This window comes from Portunus trituberculatus, chromosome 49 (genome assembly GCF_017591435.1).
Source record: "Portunus trituberculatus isolate SZX2019 chromosome 49, ASM1759143v1, whole genome shotgun sequence".
Lineage (NCBI taxonomy): Eukaryota > Metazoa > Arthropoda > Malacostraca > Decapoda > Portunidae > Portunus > Portunus trituberculatus.
Window position 1 is genome coordinate 15,963,209 of NC_059303.1, and position 15,000 is coordinate 15,978,208.

The 15,000-nt window shown below is 42.0% G+C and overlaps 1 protein-coding gene across 3 annotated transcripts in view; it reads left to right on the plus strand.

Moving 5' to 3' along the window:
• The window catches only part of LOC123499331, a 161,888-nt gene that overhangs the window by 57,640 nt on the left and 89,248 nt on the right, over positions 1-15,000 (plus strand). The window lies entirely within an intron of this gene.

A 15,000-nucleotide genomic window follows, 5' to 3' on the forward strand; every position in this document is an offset into this window, starting at 1 on the left:
GTGTGTGTGTGTGTGTGTGTGTGTGTGTGTGTGTGTGTGTGTGTGTGTGTGTGTGTGTGTGTGTGTGTGTCTTTTTATGTATGCTTTTTGTTGTGTTAGTGGTATTTCTTTTCTTTTTATGTTTTTTTGTCTTCCTTGTGAAAATTATTTACGTTCCTTGCTGCAGTGGTGGTGGTGGTGGTGGTGGTGGTGGTGGTGGTGGTGGTGGTGTTGGTGGCACTAGTAGTGGCTGTGGTCTTGATGGACGAGCAAGCAGTAGTACGGGGCTGGTAGCGTCAACTGTGAGTGAGTATCAGCAAAAGCCCTCCACACACCATATTTCAATTAACTCATTTCCCTCGCGCCGTGTTTCCTCCCTCCCCCGCATCAAAGGCACGCCCTAATTTCCCTTTCATCGCCAAACAAAAAGTTCATAATGACCAAACAAAAACTTATCGAAACGCCGCGAAACAACAACACTTCAGGCACACAAATTCACTTCATATTTCGCATCACGATCTAATTAATCAACCTGCCTTTGGAATTACTCGCATTTTTTCTTCCCTTCTATTATCATTCTTTTTTTTTGTCTGGGGTCTGGAGCGAAGTCCCGAGTAGTTTGGAGTAGTTTGTGTACTTTGTATGTGGATAAAAAACAACTGTTCTTACCGAAACGCTGAACTTTCGCCTTCAGAGACCGTAACTTCAAAACAACCCAACTTCACCTAGTTTAATGAGGCTTAATGGGAAAATGAGGGAGAGAGGGGAGGATGAAGGAGGGAGGGAGATAGGGGGTAGGAAAAGCTGGAGGGAGAGAAGAGGCAGTGAAAGATTGGAAGATAAGGTGTGAGGCAGGTAGGAATACAGGTATGGAGAGAAGAAGGGAAGGAGGGACAGTGAAAAATTGTATAGGAAGGTATGAAATAGAGATATGGAGAGAAGGAAGGAAGCAGTGAATGGGAAAGTGTTGAAAGGCATGTGTGAGGCAGGTAAGAGGGAAGAAAGGACAAAGAAGTAGGAAGAGAAGGGGAAAATGAGGAAAGGGACTGACTGATTTACGTAAAGGAGAGAGGGAGATGGGAAAAAAAAACTGAACAAAATGCAGTAAAGGAAATATCATTAGGGTGATGGTGAGGGAGTGACAGAGGAATGTGGAGTGTTTCTGATGGCCTTCCTCCTTCTTGTCACTGAAAGTGGCAATAGAAAATATACATTAATAGTAATGGTAGGAAAACAATAATTAGATAACTAGATAATATAAAAATAAGTAAATCAATGAAATAAATTAATAAAAAACAAAGATAAATATTTCCCAGCCATTTGCCAGCTATAAAAAGGACATACAAGGAAAGAAGGGACACTGACTCTAAGATACCAATGTCCAGTGATAGGTTTAGTAAGTACCGATGATAGAAATGGTAGAAATGGTAGTGGTGGTGGTGGTGGTGGTGGTGGTGGTGGTGGTAACAGCCTCAACTAACAATGGAAGAAGGGAATGACGAAGAAGAAGGAAGGCAAATGTAAGGGAGGAAATGATGAAAAGAAAGAGAAGGAAGGGGAGAGAGAGAGAGAGAGAGAGAGAGAGAGAGAGAGAGAGAGAGAGAGAGAGAGAGAGAGAGAGAGAGAGAGAGAGAGAGAGAGAGAGAGAGAGAGAGAGAGAGAGAGGCCTTTTCCTTCCAAGCAATCAGAAGAGACAAAAGAGTCGTGTTTACTCACATACCTCGAAACGCGACCTTCCCATCCACAGCCTCGCCACACCCACCACTCACCCTCCCCCCACAACCACTGTAAACACCACCACCACGACGACCACCACCACTGACCCCTCCCAACACTCGAAACACCAACATCACCACTACCACCACCATTATAAACACCACCACCACCACCACCACCACCTATGAATAAAACAAAAACATCACACATGGGCAAGGAACAAAAACACACTCTAACAAGCATACCAAGGACAAAAAAAAAAAACACACACACAAAATTAAACAAGAACAAAGAAATAACAATGAAACAACAAAAAAAAAAAAAAACGAGAAATCAAACATAAAAATAAATAAACGAGATACTTAAAACAACAACAACAATAACAACAACAACAACAACAACAACAACAACAACAACAACAACAACATTAAATAAACCGACAAGATGAATTCAAGTAACGAAAAACACCAAAAAAAAAAAGAAGTGATATAAAATGACGAACAAACTACAAAGAGAGAGAGAGAGAGAGAGAGAGAGAGAGAGAGACCCAGGAAAAGGCGGTGTTGAGGAAAGGTCTCAGCTGGTTCTGGCGGAGAGAGCGGCGCGTCGAGGAGCCGAGAAACCCAATCACTCACACTGCCTCGATTTTGTCAACAGGCGCGAGAGGCAGTGAAAGGCAGCAGGCGCGGACGTTTGATTCTATTAAGCGTCTTTCCCGAGCCTTTTGATTTCAGGTCGGAGCATAAATTGGTGCATGGAGAGAACGCCGCCCATGTCATGTCAGGCGCGCACTCAACATGTGTCACCTCATTCCCCCTTCGACTGAGAAAGAAAAACGTGATCTCCTTCATCTCTTTCTCTTTTTTTCGCCTATTCGTGCATTTTTCGTCTGTTTTCTCTCTCTCTCTCTCTCTCTCTCTCTCTCTCTCTCTTTCTCTCTTTTATTTTCTTTTCCTTTTTACATTTTTATTCTTTGGTCAGTTTATGTAAGTTTCTTTTTCTTTTGCCTTTTGCCTTTTATCTTATTTTACTTTTCGTCTTAAATTCGCTTTCTCTTCTCCCCCATCTCTCTCTCTCTCTCTCTCTCTCTCTCTCTCTCTCTCTCTCTCTCTCTCTCTCTCTCTCTCTCTCTCTCTCTCTCTCTCTCTCTCTCTCTCTCTCTCTCTCTCTCCATTTCCATAAGTTTCATTTTCTTTCCCACCTCTCTTCAATCTTTCGCCTTTTTCTTTTTTTCCTTTTTCCTCTTGCTTCTCGCGTTCCACGTCTCTCATCCCTCCTCCCACCCTCTCTCCTTCCCTCCCACCCTCCCCTCTTCCTTCCTTCCTTCCTTCCTTCCTTCCTTCGTTCCTGATTCCCTTGCACATCTTTCTTCCCTTCCTTTCCTCTCCGTTTTATCCATGACTCTCCTGTGATCTCATTCCTCACTTGGTTCCTCTTGCATTTTTCCCTCTTTTTCGTTGCTGCGTTCAACCCTTCGCAACCTCCCGCCTCGCTCCTTGCCTGCAATGCCCTTCCTCCGCCCCAGTCGCAGCAAAGAAGTAAATTTCAGTGCCACAACACACACATAACCGAGTACCAAGCAGTGGGCGTGAGGGGACTGCACTGAAGGTCCGAACTCTGGCCAAAAACTAGCAGATGATTCTTGAAGCCGTGGGAAGCGAAAATGCAGAGAAGGAGGAGGAGGAGGAGGATGGTACAGTGGGGAGTCGAGCTTACGCTAGATATCAGAGTAGTATAAAAATCACACCAATAGCTAGTTGAGGAGCAGAGAAGGGTGAAAAAATGGGGCAGACACACGTGGAATACAGCATGGTTGAGAGAGAGGCACAGAGAGAGAGAGGGAGAGTCAGGGAGAGATGCAGGGACGAGAAATGCAAAGTAGATAGTTTTGTAGTGTTTTGGTCAGGTCATAAAAGGCAAGGGTTACTGTTATTCTCGTCATTGCTGCGCGAGAGAGAAGGAAAAGGGAAGGCATGCAAGGGGAGAAGAGGCAAAGTAGCAAGGTAAAGAGGAAAAGGAGGCGTATGAAAGCTAAAAGTAGGGATGTATGGGGGAAAACAATGGGGATAAAGGACACTGCGAAGGTAAATGGTAGAATAAACGAAGATGAAAAGGGGTAATGAAGAATAAGGGCAGGTAATGGAGGCAATAAAGAGGATGGAATGAAGGGGAAAAAAATAATGGTAAAGTGAAATGCAGTACACGTAATAAAGAGAAGCCGTAGACAGAAGGGAAAATAAAAGAAACACAGGAGAGATGAAATATATATGAAGAATTTGATGCATTAATAAAGTGAACACGTATTAATGTAACGATATCCAGAAATGCCAAAAGTGACAGCAAAAACTACCTCCTTCTCCTCTCTTCCTCCTCCTCCTCCTCCTCCTCCTCCTCCTCCTCCTCCTCCTCCTCCTCCTTCTCCTCCTCCCCTTCCTCCTACTCTTCCTCTTCCTCCTCACCTTCCGTTTTCTCATCCTGTTTCTCTTTTTTTTTCGCATTCACTCCTCCTCCGCCTTCATCTCTTATTCTTCCTCTCCTGCTTTCCTCCTCCTCCTCCTCCTCCTCCTTCTCCTTCTCCTCCTCCTCCTCCTCCTCCTCCTCCTCCTCCTCCTCCTCCTCCTCCTCCTCCTCCTCCTCCTCCTCCTATTCCTTTTCCTCCTCCTCCTCCTCCTCCAAAGAAAAGAGTTTATAGAGAGGAAACACGCAAAGTTTACTGTGCTCAGGAAAAAAAATAGCTGTATGTTGTATGCGTTCGTGTGTGTGTGTGTGTGTGTGTGTGTGTGTGTGTGTGTGTGTGTGTGTGTGTGTGTGTGTGTGTGTGTGTGTGTGTGTGTGTGTGTGTGTCTAAAATTCCACTCGCTGTCTTTCGTACATATAATCTCCATTTAATGATTTTTTTTCCTCTCTTTTATCATATAAGTATTTTTGTGTTGTCTAAACTCACTCGGTAATTAATTCCTTTTATTTCATTCAACGTATTTCTGGACGTGATAATTTTAATTTTTATTTCCTTTATTATCTTCTTTATTCTCTAATTTGTTACTTTTACGGAGAATTTCCTCTTTTTCGTTATTTTCTCCTTTTCTTTATGGTCATTTTTTGTCTTTTTCTTTATTTTTATGGACATTTTCCTCTTTTTTCTACTATTTTCTTCATTTTTACTTATAGCTTATTCTTTCTTTTCGTTCTATATCTTTGTTTTTCTTTTTTTTTCACTCATTGATCATTATATTTGCGCTTTCTTTTCGCTATCTTAATCTATTTTTCTATACTTTTCACTGTTCATTATTGCAATTATTCCTTATCATTCACCGCTATCATTAATTCTTGGATAATTCACTATTTTTCATTATATTTTCAATCCCTCTAAATATTTTTCATTAGCTCTTCTCATTTCTCCTTTATTTTACATATTTTCCTATCATTAATCCTCAGTTTATTCACCATTTTTTTTTTATCATATTTTCAGTCCTTCAAGATATTTTTCATTAGCTCCTCAATTTAACTATTTTCTTACTATAATTTTCTTCAGGTTTTCCTTCTCCCCTTGCAACTTTCCCTCCCTTTCCTTCCTGTAGTGACGGATCTGCATTTCCCAGCGGCGGCGGCGTCTGGAGAAGGTCCTGTTTACAGCGACATGAACTGAAAAATGAGTCTTAATATGTCCTGCAATATGAGCTAATTTCATGCTGTTTATACCGCATCTCGACTGAGCGCGCCGCCGTATATTTTTTATGACCAGAAGGACTCGTGCGTTGGTCTTTAAAAAAATGTATTAATAAAGATTGTATACATAACGGAAGTAGAACGATGAACGTAAATGTGTATAACGGCGATTTACTGCCGCCACCTCCAGCCTCGACACTTTTTAATGAATTTCAAGTCGTATATTCACCTTCCACTTATTTTTATGGCCAGAATGTCCTCGCGTGTTGTAGATTAATAAGTAAATGGACAAAAACAAAAAGACTCGTATGAATCTACACGGTTGAACTCACAAAAGAAAGGAAAAATAAACGTGGGAGTTATTATCACTGCTTAACTAACACGGTCTATCATGTTTTTATTTATTTTATTTCTCTTAGTAATGTATATCCTAATTTTTCATTGCTATAAAGGGAAGAATTCTAGCAGGGAACATGAACACAGCAAGTGAGAAAGTTAAGAAGGAGAAAGGGAAAGTAAAGAACACACACACACGCACACACACACACACACACACACACACACACACACACACACACACACACACACACACACACACACGCGATTCATACAATAATATGTACACAAGCAAAAAAAAACCATGTAAAAAAAAAGTGAATAAACAACACTCCACAATAAAAAAAGAAATAAAGTTATTGAAAGAAAGAGAGAAAGAGAGAGAAAGAAAGAGACAGACACAGAGAGACAACGAGAGAAAGACTGACAGAGAAAGAGAGAAAGAGACAGACAAAGAAAGACAGAGACAGAACCAGAGACATAGAGACGGAGAAAAAGACAGATAGACACACGGACAGAGAAGGAAAGCCACCCAAGTGAAAAGGAAAGGATCTCAGAGGATTACCATAAAAACATCTGGGCGTACAGCTTGAGATAATGACCCTCGCGATTCTCTCTGGACGGAGAAGAGTAAGGCAAGGAAATTAGTCTCTCTCCGGCAAGAATCCAAGCCATTTTCTGCACCGGATACAATGAAACCTAAAACTGGACGAGGAGGAGGAGGAGAAAGAAGAGGAGGAGGAGGAGGAAGAAGAGGAGCAGGAAGAGCAAGGAGAGGAGTAGGAGGAGGAGCAATTAAAAAATAAAAGTAGGAAGAAAGTTTTTACAATTGAGAAAGTAAAAGAAGAAAAATGAAAAGGAAGGAGGACGAGGAGGAAAAGAAATTGTGAAAAATAGGAGAAAACCGAAAGTGTAAAGGAAAAAAGGTGAGAGAGAGAGGAGGGAAGAGGAGAGTGAAGGTGGAAAATAGACTAAAGAAAGTGAAGAGAGAAAGAGAAAATAAGAGAGAGAACAAAGCCAGAGAGAGAGAGAGAGAGAGAGAGAGAGAGAGAGAGAGAGAGAGAGAGAGAGAGAGAGAGAGAGAGAGAGAGAGAGAGAGAGAGAGAGAGAGAGAGAGAGAGAGAGAGAGAGAGAGAGAGAGAGAGAGTGAGAGAGATATACGAAAAACTAAAACAAAACCAACGAAAACCAAGAAAAACAAGAAAAACAAGAAAATTTCCGATGATATCCAAATAACAAATTAGAAACACAAACAAACCATCAAAACAAAAACAGAGGAAAGAAAAAGAAAAAAAACAGGAAGAAAAAAAAGAAAATCGAAAAATATGTAAATAAACTACAAACACAAGAATGAAGAAGAAAAATGAGTGAAAATACAAAGGAAAGAGGAAACAAAACCGAGTGGTAATTTCCAGTCACCAGAAACACCCACTCGCTCACCACAACACAAGACAAGGTGGTATAGGAAGCGAACTTTTAAAGGTGAGAAGCCCGTGCAGGTGTGATCATTAAAGACCAGAGGTGAGAGCACAAATAAGCCATAACATAAGGCAAATCACTGTTATCACTCACCATTACTATTATCATCGCAAATCAGTCTTCCTTTATTCCTTCCTGCCAGTGTTCGCGTTACATTGTTCCTGCGCTGTGCTGGAAATGACACTCAAGGTTACGTGTTATTAATAGACGCGGAAATGTTTCACACTACACGTTAAGGCGAATGTATCCGTCCAGAACACAAAATGGAAACGTTCGTGTGCAATAAATAGTACGTAAAGGTGATACTCCGCAAAGCTCGTAGTGTTAACATCGCACGTACAATGTTCCGTTAGTGGCGTGACATGTCGCTAACTTGTTTCCATTCCGGTGTGATGGAATTATTGCCTCAAGCTACTCCAGTGTGTGCAGTGTCGGTAAAGCAGCCACTCCAGTGTAACGAGGTGACTATTCAAGCCTTCATTCCATTTATTTCATTCCAGTATAGTATATAATATTTCTATACTTATTTTTACAACTCAATTTTCCTGTCTCCGCTCAATAAATATTAACATAACTCCATTATATTACGAACGCCTCTACAATGTAACTAAGCAGTAATTTTCACACTCATTTTAACTTATTTCTCTCAGTCTGGGAAATATCAACGCATCTTTCTTTTCAATATCAGCTCAATTTATCCATCTCTTCCCCTCCAGATATATACTGATGCAACCCACTACACTGCGAACACCACTCAAACAGAGGCAGTTCTAGGCTTCACCACGCTTTAATACAGTTTAATTCAATATTTCTCTTCTTTCTCACTCAGTACAGGAACTATCGACTTCTCTTTTCTTTTCAATATCAGCTCAATTTATCCCTCTCTTCCACCTCCAGATATATATTGATGCAACCCACTACATTGTGAACGTCAACACGCTTTAATACAATTTAATTCAATAGTTATCTTCCTTCTCACTCAGTATAGGAACTATCGACTTCGCTTTTCTTTCAACAACAGGTCAATTTAACCCTCTCTTCCACATCCAAATATATATTAATGTAACCCACTACACTGCGAACACCACTCAAGCAGAGATAAAGAGTGGCAGTTATAGATTTCATCACGTTTTAACCTCTTCAGTATTGAGACGCATTTTAACCATTATTTTTGGGTATAAATAGACGATTTTATTTGCCTTAGAAAGGTATATGGAGGTGAAAAGATTAATTCCCACAGTCTTCACTATTTTTTATCTCCACATAAGTTTCTGAAGCTGTATAAAATCGCCAAATAGTAACCAGAATGAATATAAAAGCACGGTGCGATACTGAAGGGGTTAATACAATAGTTCTCTCTTTTCAGACACTGCCAAGGGGAGGAATGACCCTTGTTACTTTCCTTATGTTCTTGTGTTGCGGCTTCACCATCTCTCTCTTCCTCAACTGCAAATCTCTCTTTCTCTTCTTCCACTGCAAAAACAAAGGCAAACGCAGCGTCACTTTCTCTCATGACCTCAATAAAATCACGCAAGCAACATCAACGTATATCCCAATTCAACATAAAACCTTGCACCTCCTCTCCCTCCACTTCGATAATCCACAGAGCTCCCATAAAACCACCCAGAGAACCTAAACTCTCATTCCAACGCAACATAAAACCCAGTAACAACATCAACAACATCCCTTTCACTTTCTCATCCAATTCCACACACGTCTATTCTTCCATTCTCCTTCCACTCCACCCGGCTCTTCCAAGGTGGCGCCATAACCTTCCCTACTTCTCCACACTCCACCCATCCACCCCAGGGACTCCTTTCCGCCACCTTTACGAGCTCATTACCATATTTATAAGCTGAGGGAGTTTTGTAGGAACCGCTGACTTCCCCCATTAAGCAAATCCTCCTCAAACTTGCCTTGAATCCTCCCATTTCTAAGGATGAAGCCTCGTATAGGAGACAGTTCATCATAGCCCACGCCATTCCGACACTCCTCAACCTCCTCCTCCTCATCCTCCTCCTCCTCCTCATTTTTCTCCTCCTCTTGCTCTTCCTCAAAGCCAGTCATTAGGCAGCTTTATGCACAATGTCCTTGATAAAGCTGCGACGTTTTGTAAGGGAGATGTGTTCAGTCTTGTGTGTTCTTTTGTTTTTGTGTTTGTAAGAATGGTGTGGTTTAGCGGAGTTGTGAGTAGTCTTGGTTATCAGTTGGTGTGTTGTGATGAGCTAATGTGTTAGTGTGTGTAGTGTCGTGTGGTTGCTGTATTCCATTACTTGTGTTTGTCCTTTCTTTTTGAGTCTCGGTGTAAAATTGGAAACGTTTCAAAGCAGAAATATGATTAATGAGTAAGGTTTTTATTTAGTATTTGCATTAGCCAATTTTATGTTTCAGTTGCATTTTTTTTCTTTTTCTCTCTCATTAATACGCGATGGGGAAAGTGTAAGAGTGAAATAATAATATATTCCTGGACATTCACTTTTTTCCATCGTGATTTCAGGCTACTAAAGGTGAATTCTCCCTTTACGTTTTGTCTTATGCCTCCTTTACGCAAAGCATTACTTAAAAACACTTTACGAGAAGACATAATAGCGACACGCCCTTCCACGCTACGGGATTAACTCAAACGTGGAATACGAAAGTTAGACGTCCATACTAACTCATCGTCTTCACTCACGCATTCAGACAAACCGTAAATTACCACAAGAAGAAAACGTAAACTCAAATCTCATAATTCACATCCTTCTCCGTTACTGACTCGACCTGGACACGAAACACAGCAATCACACAGTCAAATATTCACATTAACTCATTGCCTTCACATGAACCTGACTCGCAAATTGCCACGAAGAACAAAACACCGATATTTTACATTCTACGCTGCAAAAACTAACCGAAATATGGCCACACGAGAAATAGAGGCCTGTATTAACCCTTCACCTTCAATCACGCATTCACACAACCCCACAAATTACTCAGAGGAGAGAGAGAAAGAGAAAGCTACAAAAACACCCAAAACCCAAACCACGAAACACCAAAACCCACAGGCAAGTTAGCACAATAATTCACCACTGCAATGTCTTCTTTAGCGTCTTGGAAAACCCGACGGAAACAAAGCTGCCCGTTCAAAAACCCGGCTGATTCCATGGTAGGAGGAGGCAGCCAATCAACATTAAGGTGCTTGTGCTTTCATCCAGTCGGCGCTCACATGCTGCCTTGCCGTCCAATCAGCTTATTGCCTGGACTCGCCCTAGACCCCACACCGTATCATCTTTGGCGTTTCCTGGATAACCGGTTTTCTGAGGAGTGTTTCTGGCAGAGGAGGAGGAGGAGGAGGAGGAGGAGGAGGAGGTGGAGGGAGGCAAGAAAAGTGGAGTGAACGGACCAGAAACTCTTATTTTTTTTCTTTCGTGTTTTCTTCCTTCCTTCCTTCCTTCTTCTTTTCTTCCTTCATGCCTTCCTTCCTTCCTTCCTTCCTTCTATTCCTTTCTTGTGGTTTTCAGAAAGAATAGCTGAGCCTTCTCCACCCAGAACTGAATGAACCAATCTCCTTCTCGTTCTCCTTCTCTGCCTCTCCACCTCCTCCTCCTTCTCCTCCTCCTCCTCTTCCGTGACGTCAGAAGGAAAGAGGGCGAGAGGAGATGCAGCACCTCCCTCTCCATTCTTTCTTTTCTCTTGTCCTCCTCCTCCCCTCCTCCTCCTCCTCCTCCTCCTCCGCTGCTGGGACATTTTGTTTACAAATATATACACTACATATAATAGACTCTCTCTCTCTCTCTCTCTCTCTCTCTCTCTCTCTCTCTCTCTCAGCCGCCTTCCCTCACACCTGTTGCAGCGACGTGAGAAATTAGTTTTTCCCCCACTTGTCTGGAGACCGTTTCCTGGGCCGCGTCTCCTCGCCCCGGGCCTCGACGGAAAGAAAACAACTCACCCACCACGCCTCTACTCAACGCTAACACAAGGGACGTAGCGAGCTCGGGGACTGAAACAAACTCACTGCACACTAACTACACGCCCACCACACGCTCACTACACGCTCACTACACGCTGAACACACGCTCACCCTTCCCTACAAACCTCACTGGAGCACCTTCCTCGTTTCCCCGACGGACTAACTCGAGGGAGAGACGAAATATCACCCACTCTACTCGCCGCAACACTCTGCAACTCCCACCTTCGAGGATGTACGAAGGGGGAAAGCTGTGGATCTCTGAGTTGCGTCCCGGGAGAGACTGGAGACGACAGGGAGAGACGGGGAAAGGGGAAAGACAGGAAGGGGTGCGCTAACCAGGACAGTAGGAAGTAAAGGAGGAAGAGAAGGACAAAAAGACTTCTATATGTTACCGAGACTGCTCGTGTATAAAGAAATGAATGAATGAATGAATACAAGGAAGTGGAGGGAGGAGGACGAGGTGGAAGGAAGAAAGGAAATTTGGAAAGGTAGAAAGATAAAGGTTTCTATTTGTTACCGGATATTGCTCGTGTTTAAAAAAAAATGAAGCAATGGATACAAGAAAGATACAAAAAGGAAAGAAAGGAAGGAAGAGAAAGAAAACGGGAGAGGAGGAAGGGTTGTATATGCTACCGTGTATAAAGTAATGAAAGAGAGAGCGAATGAATGTAAGTAAGATACAATAAAGAAAGGAAGGATAACAAAATGTATCTAGATGTTAGGGAATAGCAGAAATGTGTAAATAAACGAAGGAATAAGAAGAATAAAGACGTCTAGGAGGAAATACAGAGCACAATAAAGCCTGAATGGTGATGGGCGGTAGTAATGGACTGGCAGTAAAGGAAGAATTTAATACTGAAATGTTACACGAGGAATTAATATTGGCTAAAGAGAAATTCCCCACTTGAAATTAAATTCACTGCACGCTGGTAAACTCTTGGAAATAAACCATAATAAAATCAAGTGAAAATGTTTAAACTTTAGCTCAAGGTGAATGGATGGACAGAGAAACCGTGCCTGTGCCTGTGTGTGTGTGTGTGTGTGTGTGTGTGTGTGTGTGTGTGTGTGTGTGTGTGTGTGTGTGTGTGTGTGTGTGTGTGTGTGTGTGTGTGTGTGTGTGTGTGTGTGTGTGTGTGTGTGTGTGTGTGTGTGTGTGTGTGTGTTCCTTCATTACCGGACACTCGTAAACTCCCTAAAAATTGTCTATTCAATGCAGGCGTCACTCCTTCCTTCCAGTTATCAGGGCGGACCACAGTTTGCGCGGCCTGACCTCTCCTCTCAGCCCAGCCAATCACGCCAGCCCTCCCTACCTCTGATAGCCAATTAGAATGCGGCATTTGACGTCCCTCGGATTCCACTGGAGTCTTTAGCCAATTAAAGCTCACCTTCCATTTATAAAGGGATCGTGACTCGCTAATGTACAGGATTCCTCTCCCATTCGTCCTCTATTGGAAGGGCGAAGGTTTTGGATTCTATAGCTTAACCTTTTCCTCTCCTCTCTTTCTCTTTCTCTTTCGCTTTGAATTGTGTTGAAATGTAACTCTTGTTCGTTTTCTCTCTCTCTCTCTGCTTCCCCTTTTCCTCCCGGATTGTAAAATTAGGTTACGTTGCCAATAGTTTTTTTTTTCTCGTGTTTTTTTTTTTTTAATCTTTATTTTATGTATTTGAAGTTATGAGGCTGATTCGTGTGAGAGTTTATGTGAATGGAAAGTGGCTTCGTGATTTTGTGCAACTATATATTCCATCTCTCTCTCTCTCTCTCTTTCTCTGGTAACTGTAGCGCTCCTCTTCATTTTCAAACACAAAATCAATCCTTCTCAATTTTGGCTCAACCCGAAGCGATTATCAAAAAATAATTGAAATACCACACCGGAAAACCGGATAACACACACACACACACACACACACACACACACACACAGTCTCTCTCTCTCTCTCTCTCTCTCTCTCTCTCTCTCTCTCTCTCTCTCTGATATCCTGTTTTCCACACCTGTGCTTCAATGCCTCAAAGGTAGGAAGGATAGTGAGTGGTGGTGAGAAGAGGCCGTCGACGTCACTTTCGCCTCCAAAAACAGTGACGCTTTAGTACTAATTTGTCGCTCCTCCATTCACCTTCCTCGCCTTCCGGAATCCTCTTACGCCCCACCCGGAAACGATTCTAATCCTTTAAGTACCTAGGATAGAGGATCAAGGAGTCTCAGAAGGACGCGTGATCATCCTTAGTAATGGTTATCAGTAGAAGGATGGATAGGATGTATATAGCATGTGTGTGTGTGTGTGTGTGTGTGTGTGTGTGTGTGTGTGTGTGTGTGTGTGTGTGTGTGTGTGTGTGTGTGTGTGTGTGTGTGTGTCAAGACACCTCTTACGTTAACTGGACCCTCCTTTTATTTTTTTGATTTTCCTCTTAACAGTGACTGACTAATTGATTGGCTTCTGATTGTGAGGCTAACTGACTGGTTGACTGACTGATTGAATAATTGGATGAATGGAAAGATAAAAGACAGTAATTAAATGGACTGGCTGATAGAATAAATAATTGAACGAATATATTATGTATACGAGATAAAACAAACTGGCTGACTGGAAAACTAAGAATGTAGAAATAACTAACTGATGAATCAAAAGTTAAGTGAATAAACGAGTAGAAAAAAATGATAGATTACTTAATTGAATGACTGATTATCTGACCGGCTATCTATTAACCCCTTTAGTACTAGGACGCGTTTTCATATTTAGTTTGGTTACTATTTTGGCAATCTTATACAGCTTCAGAAACATATTTGGGGATTGGAATAGTAAAGACTCTGGTCACTATCGCTATAAAACCCATAGACCTTTCCTATTGCAAATAAAATTGTTTAATCACACCCCAAAGAAATAAAGTAAAAAATGCGTCCCAGTATTGAAGTAGATAATATAAGTTTTATTTTGATAACAGTCTTCATCTGCCACAATAAAGGACACTAAAGTTACTATTACTCTTTCATTACACTGTATATGACACAAAGCATTGGATTATACAAGATACATGAGCAGCAAATTATAATACAAATCCCACATAATCTTATATAACAGCCAATATCACACCCCTGACTCCTCCTCCTTTACATCCACTCCCTCACTCCTAATCCTTCACACCTCACTCCTCCTTCACACCCACTCCCTCACTTCTCCTCCTTCATACCCACTCCCTCATTCCTCCTCCTTCACACCACCTCCCTCACTCCTCCTCCTTCACACCACCTCCCTCACTCCTAATCCTTCACACCTCACTCCTCCTTCACACCCACTCCCTCACTCCTCCTCCTTCACACCCACTCCCTTACTCTTCCTCCTTCACACCACCTCCCTCACTCCTTCTTCACACCACCTCCTTCACTCCTCCTCCTTCAAGGTCCTTCGGTGAATCTCCTTCATCACGCCTTTATTTCCTTCCCTCTCTTCTTCCTTCCTTCCGCATGACAGATTCTAAAGATGAGAGTCAATATTCCTCACTATTTTATGAGCTTCCACTTGCTTTTTATTCCCGAGTGTCCCCTCCTTATAAATCATTCCTCTCTTCGCCTTCCTTCGTCTCTCCAGTCGCGTATCACTCTTGTAGATACATTGCAAACACTCTACAAATATCCCTTACTATTTCATGAGCTTAGTTGGTGTTCCTTACGTGTCCTCTCCTTACCGTTCATCATCCTTTATTTCTCGGTTTATTTTCTTCCATGCATTTATGTACTACTATTTTCTCTCTTTTTTTCAGTTTGTCTTCTATTTTTACGTGACGTTTGAGATAATTATGTGTCTCTATGTGTGCTTTATCCCCTTCAGTACTGGAACGTATTTTTACCAAGGGGTTTGGGCAAGATGAGACGATTTGATGC